This window comes from Empidonax traillii, unplaced genomic scaffold (genome assembly GCF_003031625.1).
Source record: "Empidonax traillii isolate 1590-97213 ecotype Southwest subspecies unplaced genomic scaffold, ASM303162v1 scaffold138:size3245559, whole genome shotgun sequence".
NCBI lineage: Eukaryota > Metazoa > Chordata > Aves > Passeriformes > Tyrannidae > Empidonax > Empidonax traillii.
In genome coordinates this window covers 901683-925760 of record NW_020955331.1, presented here as the reverse complement: position 1 = coordinate 925760, position 24078 = coordinate 901683, and the positions used below count along the sequence as shown (strand labels likewise).

Below are 24078 nucleotides of genomic sequence, written 5' to 3'. Positions count from 1 at the left end.
AATGAAACTCTCTTTGCAAGTATTTATTCCTAATTTACTAAGGGCTAACAGTATCCAGTGACAAAACCCAAAAAGTTGTCATTGAAATATTTCATTTACCTAACAGCTTGAAATCTCAAGGCTGCAGATTATGTGTGCACACATGCCTGTGTGCTAAGTCTTCAATTAAAGAAAATGTAAAAGCTTTGCAGTTTAGCCACTGGGAGACGTTTAAGCATTCGCAGCTTCTTCTCTTTGCACATGAAATGTTAATGGGGCAACCACGAACAGTTGGCTCCACAGATAATGGTTCAGATAACAGTGGCTTTGTGATACCTATCACTGGGCTTCAGAGGTGAGGGGGCCTGTCTTGCTTTGTAGTTGGTGACATCTAGTCAGCATGTCACATTCTCCAGTCAGTTCAGGAGTCCATTACATCTAGATAACACCCTTTCTGCTCTCTGGCTCATGTTTATTAATATCACACTCAACTTGGTGATTCATCAGAGAAGATGGAGTGTGTTTTGCAGCAGGCAGACAGCCTCCAGTGGATCCACTGCCCTGGTTGAAGTTCACCACAGGGCCTTTAATTTCATGAATTCCCAAAAGTCCAGTGCTGTTACAGAACAGGCTTGTAACTGCACCTGACAAAGGTTTTGGGCTTGTCAAAATAGGCATGATTTGTATGTTGCACAAACAACATTAAAAGTTTGGAAGTTTAGCATTAAGCCTTCAGTTATTTAAATGGCATTTTAAAATATGCATGACTAGAGAGACATTTGCAGAACACGTTGCTATCATGGCTGATAGCCAGCACAGGAGAGCAGTCTGTGCTGTGCTGCTCTGTGCTGTTCCACATACAGGACAGCAATCTACTGCAGCTCTCAGGCCAAGTGTCATAGTTCACCGCACTCTGCTGTGGAAATTAGTTTTCAGAGACCCTCTAGCAATTACACAGAAAAGGCTTTGTAGTTTTGCTTGGTAGTTTAAAATAAATCCAACTGAGGAAATGGCAATACCAAAACCACTTTCAAATGTAGCAAGGACTTTATGCCTGATGCACCAGAGGTCAACATTTTGAAATTCTTTGCACTAAACTTATATTACTGTTACTTCTTTCCCTTGGGTATGCTTGCAACATCTGATTTCCACTCCTTCAGTCTCAGTCTTTTTAACATACCCTCTCCATGCTCTGCTTTGGGGACCACCAGAAAGAAGTAACTGAGAGAATAAAACCAAGATCTTTCAAAAATATAACCTCAGGTATATAGTATGCATACATATAATATACACAATATACACACAGACAGCATAGCTATACAAACACATAGCCACCTATAAAGCACCTAGGTCATGAATCTGGGAAGCTCAATGAAGCAAACTAAAAGTGCTACAATAGCGTTTAGAAGATGGAGTCACTTGTCTTAGTGGCTAATGCGGGAAATTCCATCTTGGGCCTGCATTCCTAAACTCATCTCAGAGGACAAGAGCTTTCAGCCACTGGAGCTCTGATCCTCTGAAATAGCATGGGAAAAAGGAAAGGATAGCTGTGCACTCTGTACTAAGACATAACACAGTTTAGTGCTGCTAGTTTTTTGACTAAGTGTATGCATGTTTTATGGGTGCTCTGGTCAAGTATGAGAATGTAATTTGCAGGAAGACTGAAAAATACAAGGACAGTAAAAGGACCTTTGACGTGACTAAATTTCACATAAGGTAAAAAAAAAAATTGTTGCTTGCTATATCATAGGTGAAATTCTGGCTCAGCCAGAGTCAATGGGAGTTTAGCCAAGGCCAGGTTTTCAAACCGTAATTTCAGCTCAATCTAGTATCAGATTTACCTCACAGTCTGATTTTATCTCTGGAGAACGGGGTTTTTTGAGGGGTAATGCAAGAGTGATTGTTCCACTAAATGAATAGTGGAAAAAGATACACCAGATAACTACTGTTATAACAAAAGCTATAAATATTACATTTAACTTAACTTTGAGAAATATACAATCACAGAACCACTGTGCCACACTTTTCAGAAACAGCAGTCTGCTGAAGCTTGGAGGATAACCAAATTCCTGCTTTTTAAGAAATAGAAAATGATACCTAAAATAATTGCAACAACTAAAAAGCCATTCCTCTCTGTTAAACAGAGACACACTTTTTAGATACTATTCAATCCAATTTGGAATTTTATGGAACAACGTGGTGTCAGAGTGGTTGCTAAAGCAGTTATATTAGTTATTACAATTATATCTTCCTTCTACACAAAGCCGTAAATCTTCCCACTTGTTGCATAATGCTGCAATTACTCCACAAACTCTGCCAGTCAGTTCATCGACTGCAAAATAAAGTGTCAGTGAGAGCCACTGGCCTGCACAGTGGATGAGAATGCAAATGGTAACCAGGGAGTTCACCAAACAGATTTATAGAGGAGAGTTTATTGGCTGTTATCAAAATGTCCACAAGATTCAAACTTTCCTCAGCAAATAAAATTTTTAACTGTAAAACAACAATATTGCAATGGAACTTTCCATTGCAAGATGTGAATGAGAGAAGGAAATGCTGCTGCACTCAGGGAGGTCATGCTTGTCTCGACTGCTGCCCTCCAGGTCTTAACTGCCCTTCTCTAATGCCCAGGGTTAAAAACATCCCCTTGCTCTATATGGTGGTTGGCCATGTAGAGGGATTTTCCAGAGGGACTGGAAAATGCTCAGCCTTTCCCAGGGGTGGGAAGAGAAGCTCATGCTCTGACTAGGAAGAAGGAATACGGAAAAAAATGCCAGCAAGTTAGTTTTTATCTTCAATTTCTTGGACTACTGCACACTATCAAAAGCCTTTTGCTTCTTCAAACCCCGCAGTTCCTCTTCAGCTGAGTTGTGAAGTTGTTTCATCAACAAACTCAATAAAAACTCTCAATGACAAGCCTGGAAGATTTATGATTTTTGTCATCTTTTAAATAGCCATCATAAAAAAAATATTGTCAAGTTGCTGAATTCATTTGCTGGGAATTGACACTTACTGATAGCTGCTGCTAAGGGATAATGTGGTGACCTGCCACAGTAACAACCAGATAAGAGCTGGCAGTAAACCAAAAGGGGAAAAGGACTTCAGGTCAAACATTTTCAAATTCATATGCCTGAAGTCAAGCTTTGAAATGCGTCTGTAAACACTAAATGAGAGGTCATCTTTTTTGAACTGCTGCATCCCTTCAGCCCCTGCTGAAGTCAAATGCATTGTGCTGTGGAAAATCATACCTTGGGCTTCTTCTTAAGTAGCCAAATAGAGATGTATAATTCTAATTCTGGGTGCCAGAAAGAAAAAACTGGCCTCAAAGGAAAGAAAAAGAAGAGTGATCGATGTGTTACAGCTGCAGAGTCGCACTCTCACTGCAGTTATTTCTAATGAGAAAGATCAGCTGCTAACTTGTGTTGGAAAAACTCGGGTTTGAGGCCTTGATTTCATATTGTAGGAAAAAAAAAAAATCATGATTTGGCAACACAACTGAAGATTTCCCTCTTTTGGGGAACAAAGAATACAAGGCATCTCAGGTTTCAAACCCACCCAAATTTACTAAAAGCCTGTCTGCTCACCGCCTCCATGCCAGGCCTGCAACTCTGTTAACACCAAACTTGGCATGGAGGAAATATCTTATCAGGCCTGGCTAAGCCCGGGCACCCTCATGGCACCACACCAGCAGGAATTCAGGTCAGGAGCCAGAAGGTATTTGGTAGCAACACTGGGACTCCCAATGAGAAATGGTCTTTGCCAGGAAAAGTGTCTGGGAGCTGCTCTCTGAGATATACTCAATCCTGTTTTGGTGATGGGAATGGGATGAGATTGTCTCCATCCCTCTCAGCTTTTACATCTCTAAGATTCAATGAACTGATGCATCTTGGGTGACACCAAGTGTAGTGGTTTTGAGTCTAGGCCTTCCTTGGTAACCAGGTTGTAACCAAGGAACCAAGGCCATGTTCCCAGTATTCCATACGATTTTTATGTAAGCAAGAGTATAAATAAGAAGAGAGAGGAAGCTCTCGCTCTCTTTCTTCCGGCGGACTGAAGGAGAAGGTAGCTTTGCTGTCGCTCTGCCCGGGCGAGGGAGTGAGGCCTGGTGCACCTACTCGGCCTTGAGAGGCAGAGAGTGCCGGCGGCTGTGTGGTGTGGTTCGCTGTTTCTCTTGAGAGAAGTATTTGCTTTGTATCCCTTTTTATCCCTTTTTCCCTTTCCCTTCCCTTTTCCCTTTTGGGGAGTTCCCTGTGGGTGTAATAGTGTATGTAATATTCTCTCTCTATATAAATGTTTCACTTGAATTAAGTTTGGTTTGGGTTCTTTTGATTTCTCTTTTGTGATCTTTTTGGTCAGCTGAGAGAGAGGGAGAGGGAGGGGAAAGGTTTTGTTCCTGGGGTCCGGGCACTCAGCTGGGAGCCAAGTCCAACCTGGGACACCAAGGCATGTGGCTTGTACATTTTTGGCAGAAAGACATCCAAACTTCCTCGCTGCCAGCAGGAAAGACTTCTAGCATTCCATGCTGCTCTATATGCTGGAAATGAATAGGGAAAGTGTAGCCAGAAAGGGGAGACAGCTGCAGGGACCTATTAGTTAGATTCTACTCCCAGTAGGGATTTTCCTTATTCCTCTCCACACTTCTTTCCACACAGTCACTGAGTCCCCACTATATTCCCTAAAACTGTTGGTCAGCATCACCCCATTTGTTACACACTCCTCATTGCTGCAGAACACAAGTAGGAAATGATGCCCTGTCCCTAACAAAGGTCACAGATCCACAGAGCTGGTCTACCAGAACTGCCACCTCCAAGGCATCCTTTCTGTAATGCCACCAAAAAGCAAGGAATGTAGAGGCTGCCTAGCTTGGATGCTGCATTATAGAGCTGTTGTTCGTTGATGGAGAAGAGTTAGGGTGGTGACCACACTGAGAAAATTTTGCTTTTAGCACATGAGTGGCATATTGTGTGCTAAACGCTTCAGTCTGTCCCTGTAACATGACCTGAAACCCAAAGAAATCCACTGGGTGTGAATCTTCATGCTTAATTTGCTCAGGTTTGCACCAAACTCTATAAACATGGCTGTCAGTGCAGAACAGCAGTGACATGGGGGGAGTGATGGATTCTTACCATAGACAAAAGTGGGTGGTGAATGCATGAGCCTGAAGATGAATACCTAGGGCCAACCAGTGGTAAACCTAGTCCCAGTCATGACAGTTCACCCAGATATCTGAACAGAGGTGGTGATAAAATGGAGAAGTGTGAGGATCACAGCAAAGAAGCCAATGAAGCTGCAGACAAGTGAATAAATAATGGATCCTAGGTGTGCAAGCTACAACCAGATAACCAGGAAGGAAAATGCAGAGCGCAAAGCCAAAACTACTGTAATCAAGAACAAAGACAGTACGCTTTGTTGTGCTGGTTCTGGCTTAAACAGTGACATTTGGACAGTCTCAGAGTTAATGAAGTAAAAGGAAAGAATAAAATGAACAACAACCTTACAGGCTAACCCAGAGATACTGGAAAATAGGCACAATCATGAGCTACTGGCTGAAGAACAGTCTGGACATGTCAAGGCTCAGGGACTGGGCAAGTGACACCCAGGAGGTTACTGACTCTTGCAGATGGACCACAGGGCCCTGCAATGCAGAGCACTTGCATATTTCAGCATGAGCAACCTGGCCAGTTACAAATCCCATAGGATTTAAACAAAACATGGCTCTTAATCAACAGACTGAATGTTGAGAAACCTGATTGTGAGGCAGATGCCAGAGCCCACAGCCAGTGAAAGTTGTTACGCATCAGAGGACATGGCCAGACAAGGCTTTGGGCCTGAAATGACTGGGACGGGAGAAGCATATTTTTTCATTTTAATGCGTTGCTTTTTCCTGCACCGTGTGGTTACAACAGTGCAGGTGACACTGCAGCTGAATGGTGACACCACATACCACAAAGACTAACTTCTCACAGCTCTTCTTGGGGCTGAAGAGGTGGAATCTGACCATGGTTTTCATCTGGTTAGTCTTAGGTAATTCAACAGGGTTGCTAAATGAGGTGCAAAAATAACAGAAGGATTGTCCCTCACTTGAGACTACTGCAGTCTCTCGAGCTCAGGGCTTGGCTCCAGTAGCCAAATCGAAGTGCAAACCTCATATCTGTAAAAACTGTCTCGCAGGCAATAGGAAACTACGCTTCATTACACAGCAACTCAGCAGCTTGCACATGTGCTGTGTTTTGCAGTGTAACAGATTTAGAAATAACAATGTCAAGTATGGAAAAGTAAAAGTCAGGTAGATTTCTCAAAGCTTTTGACAAGGTTTGCCGTCACTTCCCTGTGGTTTCTTGTTTCTCTCACACTTAGCAGAAGAGATGCATGCTAGAGCTCTGTCAAAAGCCTTCAGAGTCACTCTAGCCTAAATTCCAAGCACTGGGGTTCCTAAGCACTGTCCTATGCAATCAGATAATCATGGAATCAACCAGGTTGGCAGAGACCTCCCAGATCATCAAGTTCATAACCAAAGCTGCTTCTGTTTGTGGTAGACATCAATCCTTAGAGTCCTGCCTTCTCTAGGTCTTCAATTCCACCTTGATTTGCTCTGGAGCAAACAGGGCTTCTGTGCTTTTTCAGTGCTTGCTCCTCTGCTTTGGTCAGTTACTGCTTTTTCCTGCTGAAACTTTCTGCCTTCTCTTCTTCATACAGGAAATTTTATCACCGGTTCAGAGGGCAACATATTCACCTCTAGAATGATTGCTGTCCTGTTAACACATGTTGACTTCATTTCTCTCTGGAGCCAAGGATCAGAGGAAGCTGGAAATGTGCAGGCTCTTCCATATGCAAGAGCTCTCCGCCTTTTATTTGCATCTTAGGTGCTGTAAGGAAATAAAGAGACAGTATTTCTGCTGCCCTTCTAAATGTTGCAGGTTCTGTAGGATCTGTCTCATAGCCAGCTCTAGAAATGGTAGCAAATGCTGTCCATATATGTATATCTCTGGAGAAACTGTGTTCAGTAACATATCAGAGAGAGGAAACTCTTCAAAGGGAACTCAGAACAAAGTGTTTGACCCCCTTGTGATCACTGCTGTCAATACATCCTAATGTCACCCCTCCAGGCCAAATCACAATTGTTAACATTCATTATAGGGCATCATCTCCTCAGCTCTGGGCACCCCAAAACAGGAGAAAGCGGCTGGGTGCGCTTCTTTTGAAAAGCAGGTGCACAGGCACATCTTCTGAATGCTGCAAGTATGCAAGAGAAAAATAACATTCCCTTTCTTGGAAATTATTTTCTGAGGCTGAACAATTCACAAAGAGAAACTCTTAGTGCGAACACTCAAAAGGTCAATCTCTAAATAAACAGAGAAAGAGAGTGATGAAAGGAGTTAGTTGTTATTAATGAAGCTGAGATGATCACAAGTCAAAAAAAGCAAAGCAGCAATGAAGACAGAGCACTGTAAGCATGCTAGAAATTTTGGCAACATCACATGTAAAGATACAAAAATCAAAAGTTACATTCCCCAGCCTGAGATGGGACATGCCCCCCAAAAATCCTTCTTTACTTCTCCATGGGATTGTCAGCTACTTTCACTCAGTTTAGAAGGATCAACAACTTGTTTTGCACTAGAAATGAGCATCAACTCTCCCCACATAAATACTATATTCATACTAAAAAAAAAGGATGAAAACAAACCTGATTTTCACCTTCTACACAAATCTTGCTTTATCTTCAAGCCTGTACAGAACTTCCCTCCAAATCAGAAGCACATTTTTCCCTGACATACAATACCAGTAAAACATGGTGTGTAGTTCACACTAGAAGAAATCTGTACAAAGTCAATTAAGAAAAACAAAAAGCAAACAAACAAAAAAGATGATGACAACGTTAAGACAAACAATAATAGTTAAAAATATTTAGGGAAACTTTGATGACGTAAATCTTGTCCGTAGCTTTCCTATTTTACTGTGTTTACTTTTGGGACTTGCTTGTTTACCAGTCATGTGGCAGCATTACACAGACTATAAAGACATACATTACAGAAAATGCAGAACTGTAGAAGTTACAGATCAGTTCTTGGCTCTGAGGTGAAATTCAAATCTGATTATGCATCCCAGTTAAGAACTGGCTTTCCTATAATAAGCTAAGCTTCAAACATCAGCACAGTCAAAATTTGGCTCTATAGTTTGCAGCTTGACCCTAGGTAAACCTCAAACAGAACCATTTGCGGTTCAAAACAAACAAATAAAAAAAATCCCTTGATGTTTCTGAGTCATCACATTGCACTAGTTGCATTTTCAAAGGTGAATTTGTCTCAGTCGGTCAGAGAGCTTTTTGCGGGATCAGTAAGTGCTCTGTGGCTCAAAGGTGATTTGGCATCAAGGACACCACTCCTACGGAGGGAGGATCTATGTGAAAACAACCATGTGTTAACAACATGCAGAGTTTCACGTGCAAGGCTGAGAGGACTATTCCAAACTGCTTGGAGCTGAGCCCCAGCTCGCTGAGAACAAGGTGAGCACTTTGATATTCACTTTCCCGTGAATATCAAAACATTTGCTAAAGGGGCAGGATAAAATCTTTCCTCACACACCAGTAAAACCTCTTCATGCCATTGCATATTGTGCTGTATGTCTTGCCCTTTTCCTGCTGGCATCCATCCAGGGCAGTGTAATTAGAAGACATATGGTGTGACAAAAGCAAACGATATGTCGAATACACACATATCAACGGCCCCAGCTCAACAGGTGCCAGCATCCCACCACAAGTGAACAAAGGTGCTCAAGTAAGCCAGCAGCTCCCTAGACAACGAATGACAACAGAAAACTCTCCAAACCAAGACTGGGACCAAAGCAGCTCGTGCACTGGTGGGAAAATTAGCAGGTCTCTCACGAGGCTGATCTGTATACATGGCACCATGAGATTTGCAAATGACACTGTTGAGGAGAGAAATGGATACATGCAGTGGCCTTCCACGAGACAAGATTGTATGAACTGGTGAGTCTAACATCTTGGTTTGGGGAAAAAAAAAACAAAACAAAAACCGAAACAACAACAAAAAAGGACTACTGGTGCTACTGATCAGGGTGCTAAGGACACAGGAAAAGAAACAGCAATGAACTTCTGTAACTCACTGCTACAAAAAATAATCAAGATAAATACTTCTTGATCAACAGAACATCAAATATGATGAAAGCCTGGCCCTCGTCTTGACCTGTTACCTTTAGGTTAAAACCTGTTCATGTTAAAACACGAAAAATGAGGGAAGGAAATGCCTCTGCAAGGTGCTCAGAGCTTCCAACAGAAGTCATACAAATTCCTTCTAGCTTGTTAGAAGATACAAGAGAGATGTAGAATGAGAGGGTGCATTCATGAATCAGCAAGTATTAATGTGTGTTGTGGTGGCAAGAAAGTGAAAGCAGAGAGAGATCAAACAAGCAGGACTGACTATGCCTTCAGCTACACTGAAAGCTTTTCTTGAGGTTTGCTCTGTCAGTGTCATCCACAGGACGAATTTTGGGTTTGCTGTGTTGTCAGGTTGTCTCAGCCTTTGGACTAAGACAAGGTAGGGGATAAACTTACATGCTGTGTGGACAGTGCTCTCTCTTAATAAACAAGACAACCAAAGGATTAATTGAGATAACATTTCACTAAAGGCAGCTGTGACCGCTGGCTGTCCCCTTTCCCTTGTGCTCTGAAATGAGAAGACAAGGCAGCTGTGCTCTGATGTGCAAACACACACTCAAACCCACCCGTGTTAGCTCTGCTCACTGCCCCGTGCCTGTGCATCCCAGCCAGGGAGGCAATGTCATTCTGTAGGATCACTTCAAAGACATCCTGACTTCAGCTCCTGCCCTAGGCTTAGCAGTGGTGCTCAGCAGCTCCCAGGAGGACACCCAGACATGGCCCTTTCCCCCAGAGCTTCTCTGACAATCCAGCAAAGTAGGAACAAAGGAAAACTGAGAGTTTCATTGAAACTTGGATTTGGCGGTTTGGATGGCCTCACACAAACTCCTCAGACCTTACAGGTGCCACTACAACTTCCCCTTTTCAGGGGAAGCACAGACCACTGCATGCCAAAATCTCTGGGTTCACTTCCCCTCTTCAACACCACTTTCACTTTGGTCTTGGACATGTTAATTAAACCAAACAAAGTTTGGTTTTCACATCTGTATGATGAGTGCTGCCTATTCAGAGGCATTTTTATGGTTTCAATGCTTGCACACAGTAGTTTCCAGACTTCTTCCCTTGGGGCAGATTTAGTGATCCCACCACAGTTCCTATGAAAGGAGACTGAGCCACCTGAATCACACATGCCTGGGCAAGCAGGTTGATGGGGGAAATCGGTGTGGAAAAGGTCATCCACAGTAAACCCCAGGGGAAAGGAAGGCAATACAGGGACCAAGCTGTCAAACCAAGCTGGCAAATTCTTTGATCAGGGTGTGATTAAGGCTGAAATTAGTCCACTTAAATCATCATGTTTTGGTTGAAAACAACTCACTGCACACGTTCGGCTGAAGGCCATAAGTTGCAGTCCTCAGCCTTTGCAATTCAAATGTCATGGATAGAAGGCACAAAAGAGCAGAAATCACGGATGATCAGCCCACACTAAGAACATGGGTAGATCTCTAGAAGTGCAGTTACCCAGCTGATATTTGCCTACACACACGTGCATGCATCTGAGTGTTAATAACCCTCAGCAAACCTCAGACTAAACTTACACCAGCAATTGCCAAGTTGCTTCTTTTTCTCAGTTAGGTTTTTACATTCATTCTTGTAGTCCCATGATTTATGAGTCCTCATGGTTCTCCCAGCACTCAAGTCTCTTGGGCTCCTGCCAATCTAAATCTACCCAGTGGCAGTCACACAGGTCTGAGGAAAGCTACACACCTTTGCCAAGGAACTGCAGTGTCCTGCAATTCAAGCACAAAATCAGTGCTGGGGAATAAAGGCATCTGCAGAACAGCTGAGGCAGGTATGAGCTGATATGAAACCATGAGCAACAGAGAAATCCCTATGGGAAAAATTAGGAGTAGGGGGCTTGGAAAGAAAGCCTATGAGGAAACATGTATCTGTAAAAATGGCCCAAGTTTTCAACATTCTTTCTGCTTCATTTCTGTGAGGATGCATGTGTAGAATCAACCCATTCTGACAACTACCTTTGCTCTCTACCTATACTGTCAACAGTCCTTTCTGACGAGTCTTACATCTCTGGTGGTGTCTGTTCAGAAACAACCCCCTCAGTCACAGACCACTCTGAAAGCCATAGCAGCCCCCTCCCCACCAACCCGAAATGGATGCCTATCCACTGCAGGGTGTCATTTACTAGAGCTGTTCTGTCACAGCATTCCTCTTCCTTCTTATTTACAAGAACTCACACATGGATATCTTTTAATATGGGAAGTAAAATCTCTGTTTCCTCAGAAGCAATGACAGAAAGTATCAAAAAAACTTTAAGACCAGTAAACAGCAGACCAAGCTCTCTATACCAGCAGGTATAAGGTGTCGATTCCCCTAGAGCTAACCGTAAAGTCACTAGCATCAGAAATAGGTTCAATGTATAATTGTTTTAGGTAGGTAGGAAGTAAAAGAAGAACATAGGAATAGAATAGAGAATAGAAGTGGCTACTCTATGATTTACTCAGTCTCCTAGTTGTTCCTTGAGAACTCCAGATGACAAATACTATGTTAGCCTCTGATCTATACTCCCAGCTGTTACTAAATCAATAGAGTTGCTCCAAAGTCAATACAGCAATACTGACATCACTCTTGTCCAATATACATACCACCAAATGGTAAACTGTACATTACAATTCAACTGCCTTCATAGGATAGATCAAAGTCATTGGTCAAATATTATCCTATATGGGCTTCATATATGTGGTGTAGTATCTGCTGCAGCTTTTTTGGATGTTTGCTTGTTTCCATTCCTGGTTTCTCATCTCATTCCAGCAACAGCTGGAATTATTGTACGGACGTAGTCTGACTCCAGCTGCAAAACAGTTCCTTTCATAAATGAGTTTGTTTTATAGCCTTCTAAAATCAAATGGGGCATAACGTGGCCACCAAATGTCTAATGAACCATCCCAGACTGAACACCAAAGGAAACTGGTTGAACAATCCTGAACACTGGGCAACAACATTTATCTCTCACATTCTTTGCATCTGGTTCCCCATAAAACATGCAGATGCTTCAGTAACACAAAAGCCCAAGATGTCAGTAGTCATGCCGGATCTCACTGGCCTTTCCCCAAGGTTGGCAACAAAATAAAACAGGGACATAAGCCATGGTGAGACACTGTGTATTCTTGCTCTAAGCGCACGCACAGCAGATGAGAGGGAGGGCCACATTGACCCTAAATCCCACCAAAGCCCTTGATCCAGACAAGGTCAGAACTCTGCACATATCCTCAAGGCTAGCATGTATATATACCTCACTGCCCTAAAGATAACTCATTCATAAAACCATATGACTTGATTAATTAGATCATTCTCCACCTCTGAGACAGCCTTTTTATCTGCCTGGCACAGGTCTTTGCTATCTGTCTGTCACCAATGGAGGAGAAAGCCATGGGGCCGTTACCCATGTGAGCCTGGCTGGATTACTTTCTCCCTCTGAGTATGGGGAAATGATCATAAAAGCCTGATATTGCCATACGCATTTCAGAGGTTTTGTGAAGAATTTAGTTGAGATTCTTAAGAGAGCTCTGATAATATAAAACACTACATAAATGTTAAAAGTTAACTGTTTTTAATAGCCACAGATTTAAGAGAGGTCTTTTCCTCATTTCCATACAAAGCTGCAGAAATATCCTTCATTTCAAATAACCACTGTGCCTGCTGTGAGAGGCTCTGCACATGATTTCCATTGCCTTTCATACAGAAAATAGGAATACTGCTTTGCATTTATAGATTTTAAAACTAATTTGCAGACAATCAAGTCTCAAAACCCCCTCTGTGATACAGGAAGCAAACATGATACCTGTTTTACAGAGGAAGCTAAGAAGAAAAAAGGTTAAACTACAAAGTCTAGAGCCAGAAAGGAGACATTTGAGAAATCAGGCATGCTAGTACGGTCTATCTAGACCCACACTTAATCACTTGTTCTCCTTAATTAACAGTTAACTCTTCTGATCCCAAAGTTCTATACAGCAGAGTGTACAAACCATATGGTGAGAGTGGCCACAGCATTTATCTGTATTACCATCATATTTAATCTTCTGTAGATACTTCTGTTGACCACAGAGGGATCCTGGAATTGCATGAGGGCACTTATTCCATTTTCTAACATGTGTGGCACTAGAAAATTGTTGACGACTAAAAGTTAACCAAACATTTATTTTTAGAACCCAAGTCCAACCTTACAGCGTCTGGACTCATAACTACCCATTTCTCCGACATTAAGTTGAGCTACCACATGAGAAAATTGCTAGAATGATAGTATTTCCACGGCATATTGAGTCACTGTCCAACATCTAAATTGGGAAATAAAATAATTTCTCAGCAACTGGCTGCACAGTGGGAGGCAAAGTTTGCAGGAACTCAGCTTGTATAGAAAATTTCAGGTCTCTACTTTAAAACAGGTTCCTCATCACTAAACATGTCTGGGTTTTGTAATATTTCCCAATGATAGAAAAGCTATTAGGTCCCATGGTATTGATTTCTTGGCATTATCTAGTATTTAGAACAATTATTAAGCAACACTAGCAGAATTATAATGGTGATAACCAGGGAGCAGCAACAGCAGCACCATGGAGACTCAAAAACATGTATCATTTTTTAATCTGATCCATCCTAGAGATGTGCCGTGGTCCCTGCCTGAAGGCTCTTTCTGACTAGTCCCTGGAGAATGATGCCTGTGAACCTCAACCCTGCCTACACAGCAGGAATTCCCAGCCCAAGAGAGACCACCACAGCTTGCTTCCTCAATGTCCCATGGGGAATGTTAATGTGAAAGAGTAAAGAAGTCCCTAGGGCAGTGTTCTTTTGCTTTTCTAATTTGCATACATTTTTATTTTCTCCCTTGGACGTGCAGGCCCCCGCATAATTAATTTAAGCTTCTGACAACAGGCTTTCATAGATCAGGGGATGTACAGCTCTGAATTAATTTGCTGACACTTGGAATTTGCAAGGTGAAAGTCACTGATCTCCAGCCTGGGATAGCCTGTCCTCCACAGGAGAAAGCTGTCTGCGGTCCCACAGTTAATGATTAACTACTAAATGGAAGTAGAAGGGCTGATGAGAGTGATGTGGGTTTAAGACTGCGTGTCTTTGTATCCTTTCTGAAAGAAGAAACAGATGTGTTCAACCACCATAAACCTCCATTCCACAAATCTCTTCCTCTGGCTGTTACCTTGGGGCAGTGACTTCCAAAAGCTGAATTAAAACACAAACAAATTAATTGTTTTGCTGGAAAGTTCAGAAAAGAGTCTGGGCAAAGTCAGAGGTTGAACACATTCCCTCACACAGCAGCACGTCTCCTGCCTGCTCAGAACACAGAAGATAGCATGGGAAGATCCTGTTTTAACACAGCTTTTTTTTTCTGGTAATCAGGGTCTCCAAGAGTGCCAATTCAACCGGAGAAGAGCCCTGGAAAGTCTTCTGCTTTGTCAGCGACATGGTCTCAAGTAAAACCCCATCTCATCTGTCAAAGTACAGCCTGAAAGCTTTCACTGGCATTAATTTAAATTTCTAAACATACACCAGACCTACCAACTTGTGTAATACTGAAAAAGTTAATTTTATCTGAGATGTCTGGGTTTTCTCCCTCTTTTGTCTCCCACTTTAAACTGATGCCATCTTGATTGGATTTTTTTTTTTTTTTTAAAAAGGGGGGCATTTTTGAGCACTGCTTGCAGATATGCATTTGTATGCATTTTCCATCTTTTAACTAACGAACAGGAGGGGAATGAAGTTAATTTTTCTAGCAGCCTGCTGTGATATAAATAAAAATAATAGGTACATTCACAGATTTTGAACTTTTTACAGCCACTGCTACAAAAAGCAATTTTAATTTATAACCACAAATTCTTGCAAAACATATAACGAAGACATAATAAAATGGAATGTTTATCCTGTGGCTCCCATTAGACCTCTTCCGTTCGATGGTTGTAACTAATGACTTGTTTTTCCACTTTTGTATTGGAAGCCTTATTACTGTGCTGCACAGAGCATACCTTATTTGATTTCCCTAGCAATATCAGCACCTCTCGCTGAAGCCTGCAATTAGATGTTCATGAAATAATATTAAAAAGCTGCATAATCTCATCTGTGGTCAAAAATTAAGAAAAAAAAAAAAAAAGAAAAAAGCCAGTAACAAACCAGCTCTGTTTGTATAATATTATACTGAGTACAACAGACTAATGTTCACTCCAGTGCATGTGTCCTTTTGACTAACCACTTCTATCTGACAACCTTTTTTTGGCAACAGAACACACTGTACTTTTTGGATAATTGACTGTGGAATATAATGTTGTTTATTCAAAAGCAGGTCACACAGAACTGAGCTTCCAGTTGTCTTTATCCTTTTACCTTTCTTATTTTTATGCTGTTTAAATTTATGCTGAATTTCTTTTAATTACAATAGGGTTTTAATTGTTGTACTGTACTTACTCAGCAGAAGGTGATCTGATGGTGAAGTGGTACAGAAAGATGGGTAGGAAGCTAAATTCAGATGTGAAAACTGTATTTGGACATATTTACTGGAGAGCAACCCCACAAAGAAACAAACACAAGCTCATGCACTCCCAACACCCTCTGTCACCCACAGGGCCATGTCTGCCTGCAATACAACTGCATTGTTTCTCTGTACTGAAAAAACTACTAGAAAGACTCATCCATCACTTGCCCAGTGATCTGGAAATTCTACAGCAGCAAAAAGCCCAATTTTAAGCTTAAGCCTTGGAGGACAAGAACCCTCAGGGAAAGTGATGTGGAAACACGTAGAAATCATGAAAAATCTAGATTATGGGAAACACAGTTAAGGAAAGGGGGTCGGGAGAAAGTTTTAACTGAAGTATTCAAATGAGGTCATGCAAGAATTGATGCATGTTTTGGGATGCAGCCTCAGGGAAGAGAGGTGACAAGTGAGTGTTGCTTAATGGGAGGGAGAAAGGACTTTGATGCAGCAAAAGGAACAGAAAAGCAGCCTTCCAACACAAGTTGGAGAAGGAGATATAGGGCACCTTTCTGATGCTGATCATCAGATCTGGGAAACACAACTGTCCTCTTGAAATGGAGGTTTACAATATACAAATGTTGCAAGGGACTTTCTCATGGAGATTTCTTCTCTTGACCAACTTGAATTGCAAAATAAAACCCATCAGGCTTCCTGGTGACAGCCTAGAAGGAATACATCAGTGGCATATACACAGCAGGAGCTTCCTTGTCCACTTAGGTAATTTTTCTTCCTGAAAAACGCATGAGTTTTCTCTTTAAGCTCCTTTACAGTAACAACAGAAAAGAATGTGATTCATTTAACAAGCAAGCAGCTCCCAAAAAGCTGGAGGAAACCTCTGAAAAAAATATCCTTCGGGTGCTGGCAAGAAGAGTCTAGCTAGGCAATAATGGGATGAAAATTATGACAGCTAATCTGCTGTATTATAGCTTAGGTGTGGTTCCATTTTACTGATGACTAAAGTTATCCTAATACGTCAGGTTAAGTTACTGCCGATTCATTAAAGGAAATTTTGTTTGTTTGTTTGTTTAGAAAAAGATTTAATTGGAAGAATGAGTGATACTGACAGTAATACTAATTCATCTGTCTGTACTGGTGCTAAACCACACCGTGGAAAATCCTTGCTAATGCCAGATTGATCAGCTAACACACAGCAGCTCCGCTCTTCTAATTTGTTTTGTGTAGCTGACTTCAGACGGCCCATTTCAATCTGGACTATTTTGAGGATCCATGTGAAAATAAGTCACTGCCCTATTAGTGTGGATAAAAAGGCATATGAATATTACTCTGCTACAAGCAAGACGTAGTTCATCTGATATTTTTTCCAGCAGAGAGAATACACTGCGTCTGGAACAAAGAAGAAAATGTGACTGGAAAGTTTAGAGCCCTTAAATTAATTCCCTAGACAAAATGTTGAGGCATCATATTCATAATATCATGTTATGTAACTTGCTCTGGAGCCAGGCAGCTACTAAGTGAAATAGTATGAGTTATAAAAACAAAATATTGTTGTGAAAACAATTTTACAGCTTTATAATTCACTATTATTTTCATTTAAGAACAAAACTGTCAGTGTAATTGCAGATTCTGTTTGCCTTGCAGGAGTTCTTTCAGCTTATGATAGGAAACCTCTTTTTTTTTTTTTTAAACTTCTTTTTTTCCCCAAAGGCTGCTATTAAATTTACTATATTGTGTTTCTTTATAGTTATTCAGAGGTAAATCCTAACAGGAAGCCCATTATGTGGACATCTAAGTTAGTTTAGTACCAGATCATTTATGATCAGTAAATGTAACCATATATTAGCAACTGTTTCATACTATTACCCTTGGATAAAAAAATATTACATCAGCAGTCATTACCGACTACTTTCTACTCTTTATAACTGAATATCTATTTTAGGTGGGATCCTACATGGCTGGCACTGCTCATTATGCACCATGACCATTTTCTAACTTGCCTGCTCAGAGAAGTACTAGGCTCAAGAGTCTAGTTGTGCACAACCAGGCCTTCCCATGGAGAAATGAGTCAGCTTTTAAACTGTGCACAGCTCCCTACACAAAGTGATCCTTCAGTGATCCATTACTATTACACACGTGCATGTGCCATTAAGGACTGGATTAAGACCACAAATATGCTTCACAGAGCTCAGTGGGAAAACCACCCAAATGTAGGATGACCCATTCCAAATGACATGGACAAAATATCTCATCATCCAAAGCATCACTGTGTTGTGAGCACAGTGTCTCCTCTTAACATCAGTCATAAGCCTAAAGGGTTTCGCACCAACAGGGTCTGAAGAGAGAGACCTTCTCAAACAGAAGAGCCACACAATGACACCAAGATGCTCCATGTCTCCTTGTTCTCCCCAGCTCTCTTAATCAATTGGCACATAAGCTTGGGCAAGTTTCCCAACCCATTCATGTCCTAGCTTCATTGCAATAAACTTGACAATGACACAGAGGTTATCTGACAGAAGAACACTTCCCCACACGCTCTGGTGCCTTGGCTTTGAAAGAATTACAATATCGCTGGACTTCAGTGTATTTGAAAAAGGGAAGGAAACAGCTCCTTCAGTAATCAGCAGCACCATCACAACGACATGCAGCAGCCAGAGTATGCCTGCGAATTAATTAAGTGGCACTCACTTTTATAGGTGCTGTTTTCTGTATTGAAGGCTGTAAACCAGCAGCAAGGCCAGCCATCCTCACCATGCTGCAGACCAGGCCGTCCTTTAGAGACCTGAGCTCAGCTGGCCCCAGGGTTCAGGCGAGCACCACTGCTTGAAAACCAGAGAGCCTCCCCATCAGATGTTCTGTAAGTATACAGTCACTGCATTAAAATGACCTCAGATCCAAAATTGTGATCTGTTCGACTGTAACATGGTCTGGCAGTATCTCTCCCGGTAGAAACTTGGTTCATCAAGAGTTAACCAGCACAGAAACAGAGCCCTTGATTAACTCCAAGGTTGCCCCATGCCTTATCATGTGTGGAGGCATTGTCCTCAGCTTATTTTAAGCAGGAGCAAGAAAGAACATCCAGGTATTATGCCAAAAGCCTCTTTCTCAATTATTCCTCTTATATTACTAACCCATTGTGGCTGAATAAAGTCTAAAGCTGCAAAAGCTGCATCCTGAAGCTGTAAATTTAAGTTGGTTTCTCAGTATATACTGACCTGACTTATTCTTGTAGCTGCAGGCTCCCTCTTACCTTTAACTTCAAGGTAATTGTTTGGCAAATCTTTGTTTCATTATTTACGGAAAATATATAATTCCTAAGAGAAAAATCTGACTAATTGCTCTGTCATCAGCTGGTTCCTGCTAGTATATGGAGTGCTAAATAATAAAAATATAATACAAAGCACAAAGAGTAAAGTTCTCAAATGAAAACGTTAAATATATTTCATGCCAAGAATTGGGCTCTTTCAAAAGTTTAGGGTGTAAACCAGACTGTGTTGGGTTCCTGCAGTCAGGATAAGCACACTGCTCTGAGAAACACTCTTTGTACCTCTTGCCAGCACCCTATCAGCTGAAAAAAACCACAAAGATTTTGATGCAGAGATTTATAATACCTTGAAGAGGAAAACATCATTCTCAACGCCACAGAGTACTATCAGGTCCTAACTCTGAGTTTCTCATTGTTAAACACCACTGCCTTCTTCCCCTCCTCCTCATTTTAACAGAAGCAATAGCATTTAATTTAATCTACCCAGAAGCAATGACAGAGCCAGCAGCTGATATACAGCTAGTGCTGGTTAGAACTCTGAATTACTGTTTTGTGAAGAATGTCAACATTTTGACATTTGTTGCTATTCTCAGGGTAGAAAGGAACTACATATTCATCTGAAAATTTTGAAATGTCACACTGAACTCGCAAATTTAACTCTGAATTTCAGAATTTCACCTTCTATTCCATTTTACAGTAGTTTTCAGTATTTTTTAATTCATTAAATGCCAAAGTAGAGTATTTTAAATAAGCCTTTTTAATTCTACTTTGTTTTGCTTTATTTTAGCATATTAAAACTATGGAATGCCACTGTCCCACACTGACAGAAAACCAACTTCAACCATCATTTTACTCTGTCTCTAAATCCCATCCAGTGAAAATTTTTGACACTTGACTTTTGTGAAGAAGACGCTTGGGTGGAGACACATAATTTTGGGTGAGAAGCGCTGAACAATCTGCCTACCTTTCTCCACCAAGTCAAAAGCAACACTAAAAAAGAATATATCCCTGTGACAGCAGGAGGGAATCTGGCAGACTGCATTTATTCATCTGCAGAGAACAAAAAATTTCTAGTTGCTAGATTAACAGCAAACAGCTAGTGAATTAGTCTCAGTTCAAAAACAGGTGCTGGAGGTATCCACTTTATGTGAGTGATGGCAGACTGTAAAAATTATTAAACCAGCACAGGAGAAGTGCATCAGTCATAGCAAAGGACACCAGCGAGCATATGTTTCTGAGGCAAAGATGAAACTTCCAAGTGAATGTCTCCATCACAGGTATTAAATCAGTGGAAAAACTGACAAAAGTGGTGTAAAATGAGAAAATAGCAAACCATAACGGTCCTTTTTGGGCACTGAAAGCTTCATGGGTGCTGGGTACAGCAGGCAGCAAAGAAACCACCTCCAGCAGTGCGGAAACGATGTGGTGGCTGAGGTCTGCTAATCACAAGTGGTCACCACCACCTAAACCATGCCAAAAGCATAAGCTGCCTCATTAATCTTATCTCCTGATTTCCAGCTGTCTCGCCACTTTTCATGGTGCTCACCTCAAAAGGTGCACAACACTGAAGGGTCATCTGAAGAGAGGGCCATGCTTCATTTGCACTGATGACTCTTTGTGTGTGAATGGGGACAGTGAGACCCATGGCTGCTTTGGGCTGAGCAGGTTAAGGAACTTGGGCACTAGTGCCATATCAGGGAGAACAGACACAGTTACTGCAGGGACACTGCTCCCTTTCTCCTTCTAGAAAATCTGCAGCAAGGGAGCATGGTCTTGGGTGCTGTACTAAATGAGAGCTACAAGACACTTCTATCCTCACCAAATTGGCAAATCGTTCTCAAGAGGTCAATGGTTTTTTTTAGATTTCCTCCATTCTGGACCAAAACCACAAGCTCTCTCAAACTACTTCACTGGTACCTAGTCTGGATGTTGAAAATGTGCAGGTTCCTTTAGGAAGGAATGTTGTTCCCCAAGCCTATGAGTAGAAGAAGGAGAATAGCTGGGACCTTAGATCTAGGAAGAACAGACCTCCCAGGGGCCACCCCTCAAATACACCACGAAATATATGAGGTTCCTGAAAGGTTCACAAATCCACCTGAGAGACACGTAATAGTATCTCAAAAACTCTCAAACATGACCAAAAACAGTAAAAAGACCTAGACTTATTTTGAGATATGAGAGCTCAACAAAGGTATTTGGTGTCTTAACCAGTCCAGCACAGAAACATGTGATAGCTAAGCTGGTTGGTGGTAGGAGTTTTATCACCCCCGCTTTGGCCACAGGGCAAAGTTTCAGTAATTCTCCATGACAGAAATGTGCTTTGTCATTTGCCCACTGTGGACATCTTGCTGCCAGAAATCAGCGTACCTAATGAGCCACCCTGATCTTGTGCACTCTGGCCTTTGGGAAGGGGGAAGTTAAAAGAGAGGCTACAGATTTTGACTTGGTCTGAGTAGGCACAGCACTTCTGACAAAAAGCACAGGAGTAGCTGATTGTGTTACACGTTTCTGTGACAGTCTCATGGGAGCTCTGCTGCTGCTTCTGCAGAAATCCCCACCACCAACCATCCAGAAAGCTCCCGAGGTTTTTCAGCCCTTGAAGCACATGGAGGTTTAAATGAGGACATGTACTCCACCGGATCATTTCCTAACTAGGACTTGGGCACTAATGCTAGATAGGGTGCTGGGAAAGACTAAAATGCCCAGAGGTTTCACATGCATGATTCTCACTCCATAACTGGCCCAAGGACAGAATGCAATGCAGAGTTGTGAGTGAGTAAAACTCATTGTTCTCAGCAGGCTTTAAGAACCAGTACAGATTACTTGCTGTTCCCATACCAATCCAGATTTATTTTGGATCAGCAGTGACTTCAACGTGATTAGTACACAGCAAAAACCACTGAGCCACAGTGCCACGAACCTCTTCCTAGCCAGAATGCTTAATATATACTTTTTTTTCTGACCCTTTGAAAACCCTTAAAAAATTAAATGAAAAATTTTACCTCTCAAAGTGATGGATCATATTAAAATTAAGAACTATGAACTTTTAATCTGAGATAGATTTGCTACAATATCCTTAATATGTTGCACACAGAGTGTGTTCAAGATTAAGAAGGCACTGTTTTGAATACATTTAGAAATTGGTTTATATTTTAAAATAATTCCCTTGAAAGAAATAAGATTCCTAAAGGTCATCTTGCATTTTATGATATGCACTAATGCCTGCTTCTTACCCTGGATTCCCAAATCTATTTCCTTAACTGAAAGGCCTCAAAATAACCTTGAAAAGGCAAAACAAAATAAAATGCAGAAGCCAGTTGTGTTCAGGAAAATAAGTTAACATTCATATTGTAGCCAAATCAAATTACAGTGACAGTTCTCCCAATCAGATATTTGGCTCTAATATAGCCTTTCTTTTTTTTTTCCTTTTAAATAAAATAATTCCAGGAGTTGATTTTATGAATTAGTTAGTCTGCAGAGGAAGAGAACAGCACGCAGTAAGACTGGACAACACTGCTTCAATGGCAAAGCATATAGTGTTTTATTACTGAGCATTTCCTGTTAAGACTCTTAGATCACCTTTAATTCTTCACCAATTAAACTATATATGTTACAAAGCAATGACTGAGCAGAGTCTGCCACCAATATGTTACAGAAGACCAGTAAGCTAAAAAGTGAAATAGGTAATAACACAGTTATTTGGTTGGATGAGAAAGAAAGTTTCTGGAGGGATTAATCACCAAGCAAATAATAGTCTGTTCTGCAGAAGAACTAAAATTATTTTTTATAGAGATATTTATGAAGCATTTCTGCATGTGTATTTGCAAATGCCACGTGCACACACACAAACATATATATAAAAATATATACATGCAGACATGAAACCCCAAACTTAACCTAAATTAAACTGTCCCTCCAGCTTTGTAATGCAAATGAGACTAACAGGCTTGTGCTGTTTGTGGTTCAAGATGATTTGCGTTTCCATAGAGATGCTGACTGAACTACAGTTTTTAAATTTTTTATATATATAAGCCTACTTGTATCTATAAAAGTCTAAATATGGATCCGCTCTACCTCAGCATTTCCTCAGTGACTCCACTGGAACCACAACAATTTACACCACTTAAGGCTATGTGTAAATTTTGTGTCTTTTTGCGACTTTTCAGTTTAAGCTCTACACCAAGTACCTGAAGAGTTTGCTATTTCTCTCCTGAATCCTAAGCTTCTTGGTAAGGAAGGGGAAGAAAAGAGAAAAAGCAGTTTCTTAGTTGCTAGTAGATAATATTCCAAGGACTTGTGTAATTTCTTGCCCTCTCTAAACTGCCTTGAGGAACATCTTTGCCTTCAAAAGTTTCCACTGTCAGGAAACCTGGAATTCAAGGAAGACAGTCTGTATGCTGTTAGAGATGGAAATAACAAAAGGACAGGGTTTCTGTTATGTATCAGAAGCTTTTTCCCCTTTCCCTGTCAGCACCCATAAACCCAAGAGCAGAATGTGCTCAGACATGTCAGGGTGGGCCTGGGCAGTGATGGTGTCACTGTCACCCTGCCTCACCCTTCGGTGGAGCCTCAGCTTGTCATGCACAAGGGCCCTGCAAAGCTACAGTGCCTCTTTGCCCCTAGAGCCACATTAAAGACTTCCACCAGCAGAAGTGACAAAAGCCAGACAAGGCCAGCTTGGGCAGAGAAACCAGGTAGACCAGTTAAACTTCCTATTTCAACTTGACTTCACTTTATGAGGTCCAGGCATTGGCTGAAGTGGATGGAGGCCACCCGGCGTACCATCACCGGAGAAGAAAACCAGAGCCAAGCTCTGCAGGAACTCATTTCCATGTGGTTTCAGTGATAAGTGATCTTTGAACAGCGACACATCAGAGGACAACCTCCACAAGCACTGTGAACCGCAATCAAAACCAGCCTCTCATGTACCTCCCATCTGCCTGAGGAGAGGGAGGATTACGAGTTAAACCAGGGTTGTCCACAAGCACATGGAGCAGCAGCTCTCACCGAACCCCTCACTTCATCACTTCATCAGAAGGGAAGACCCCAGTGCAGCAATGCTGTACGGAGGCATGGCCAGGGAGTTCCTCGGGCAATGGCATGTCACAGGGATAAAGCCTCCCTCCTGCCTGTGGGGTGACACCATACCTCCACACATTACATTGGCTCATCTTTGGAGGCTGATGGCTTTTCTAAGTCCCAACAAAGCCT

At 41.5% G+C, this 24078-nt stretch overlaps 1 protein-coding gene across 8 annotated transcripts in view; it reads right to left on the bottom strand.

The window, feature by feature from the left end:
* The window catches only part of LPP (LIM domain containing preferred translocation partner in lipoma), a 319665-nt gene that overhangs the window by 90358 nt on the left and 205229 nt on the right, over positions 1-24078 (bottom strand). The gene's annotated exons all lie outside the window — the stretch shown is intronic.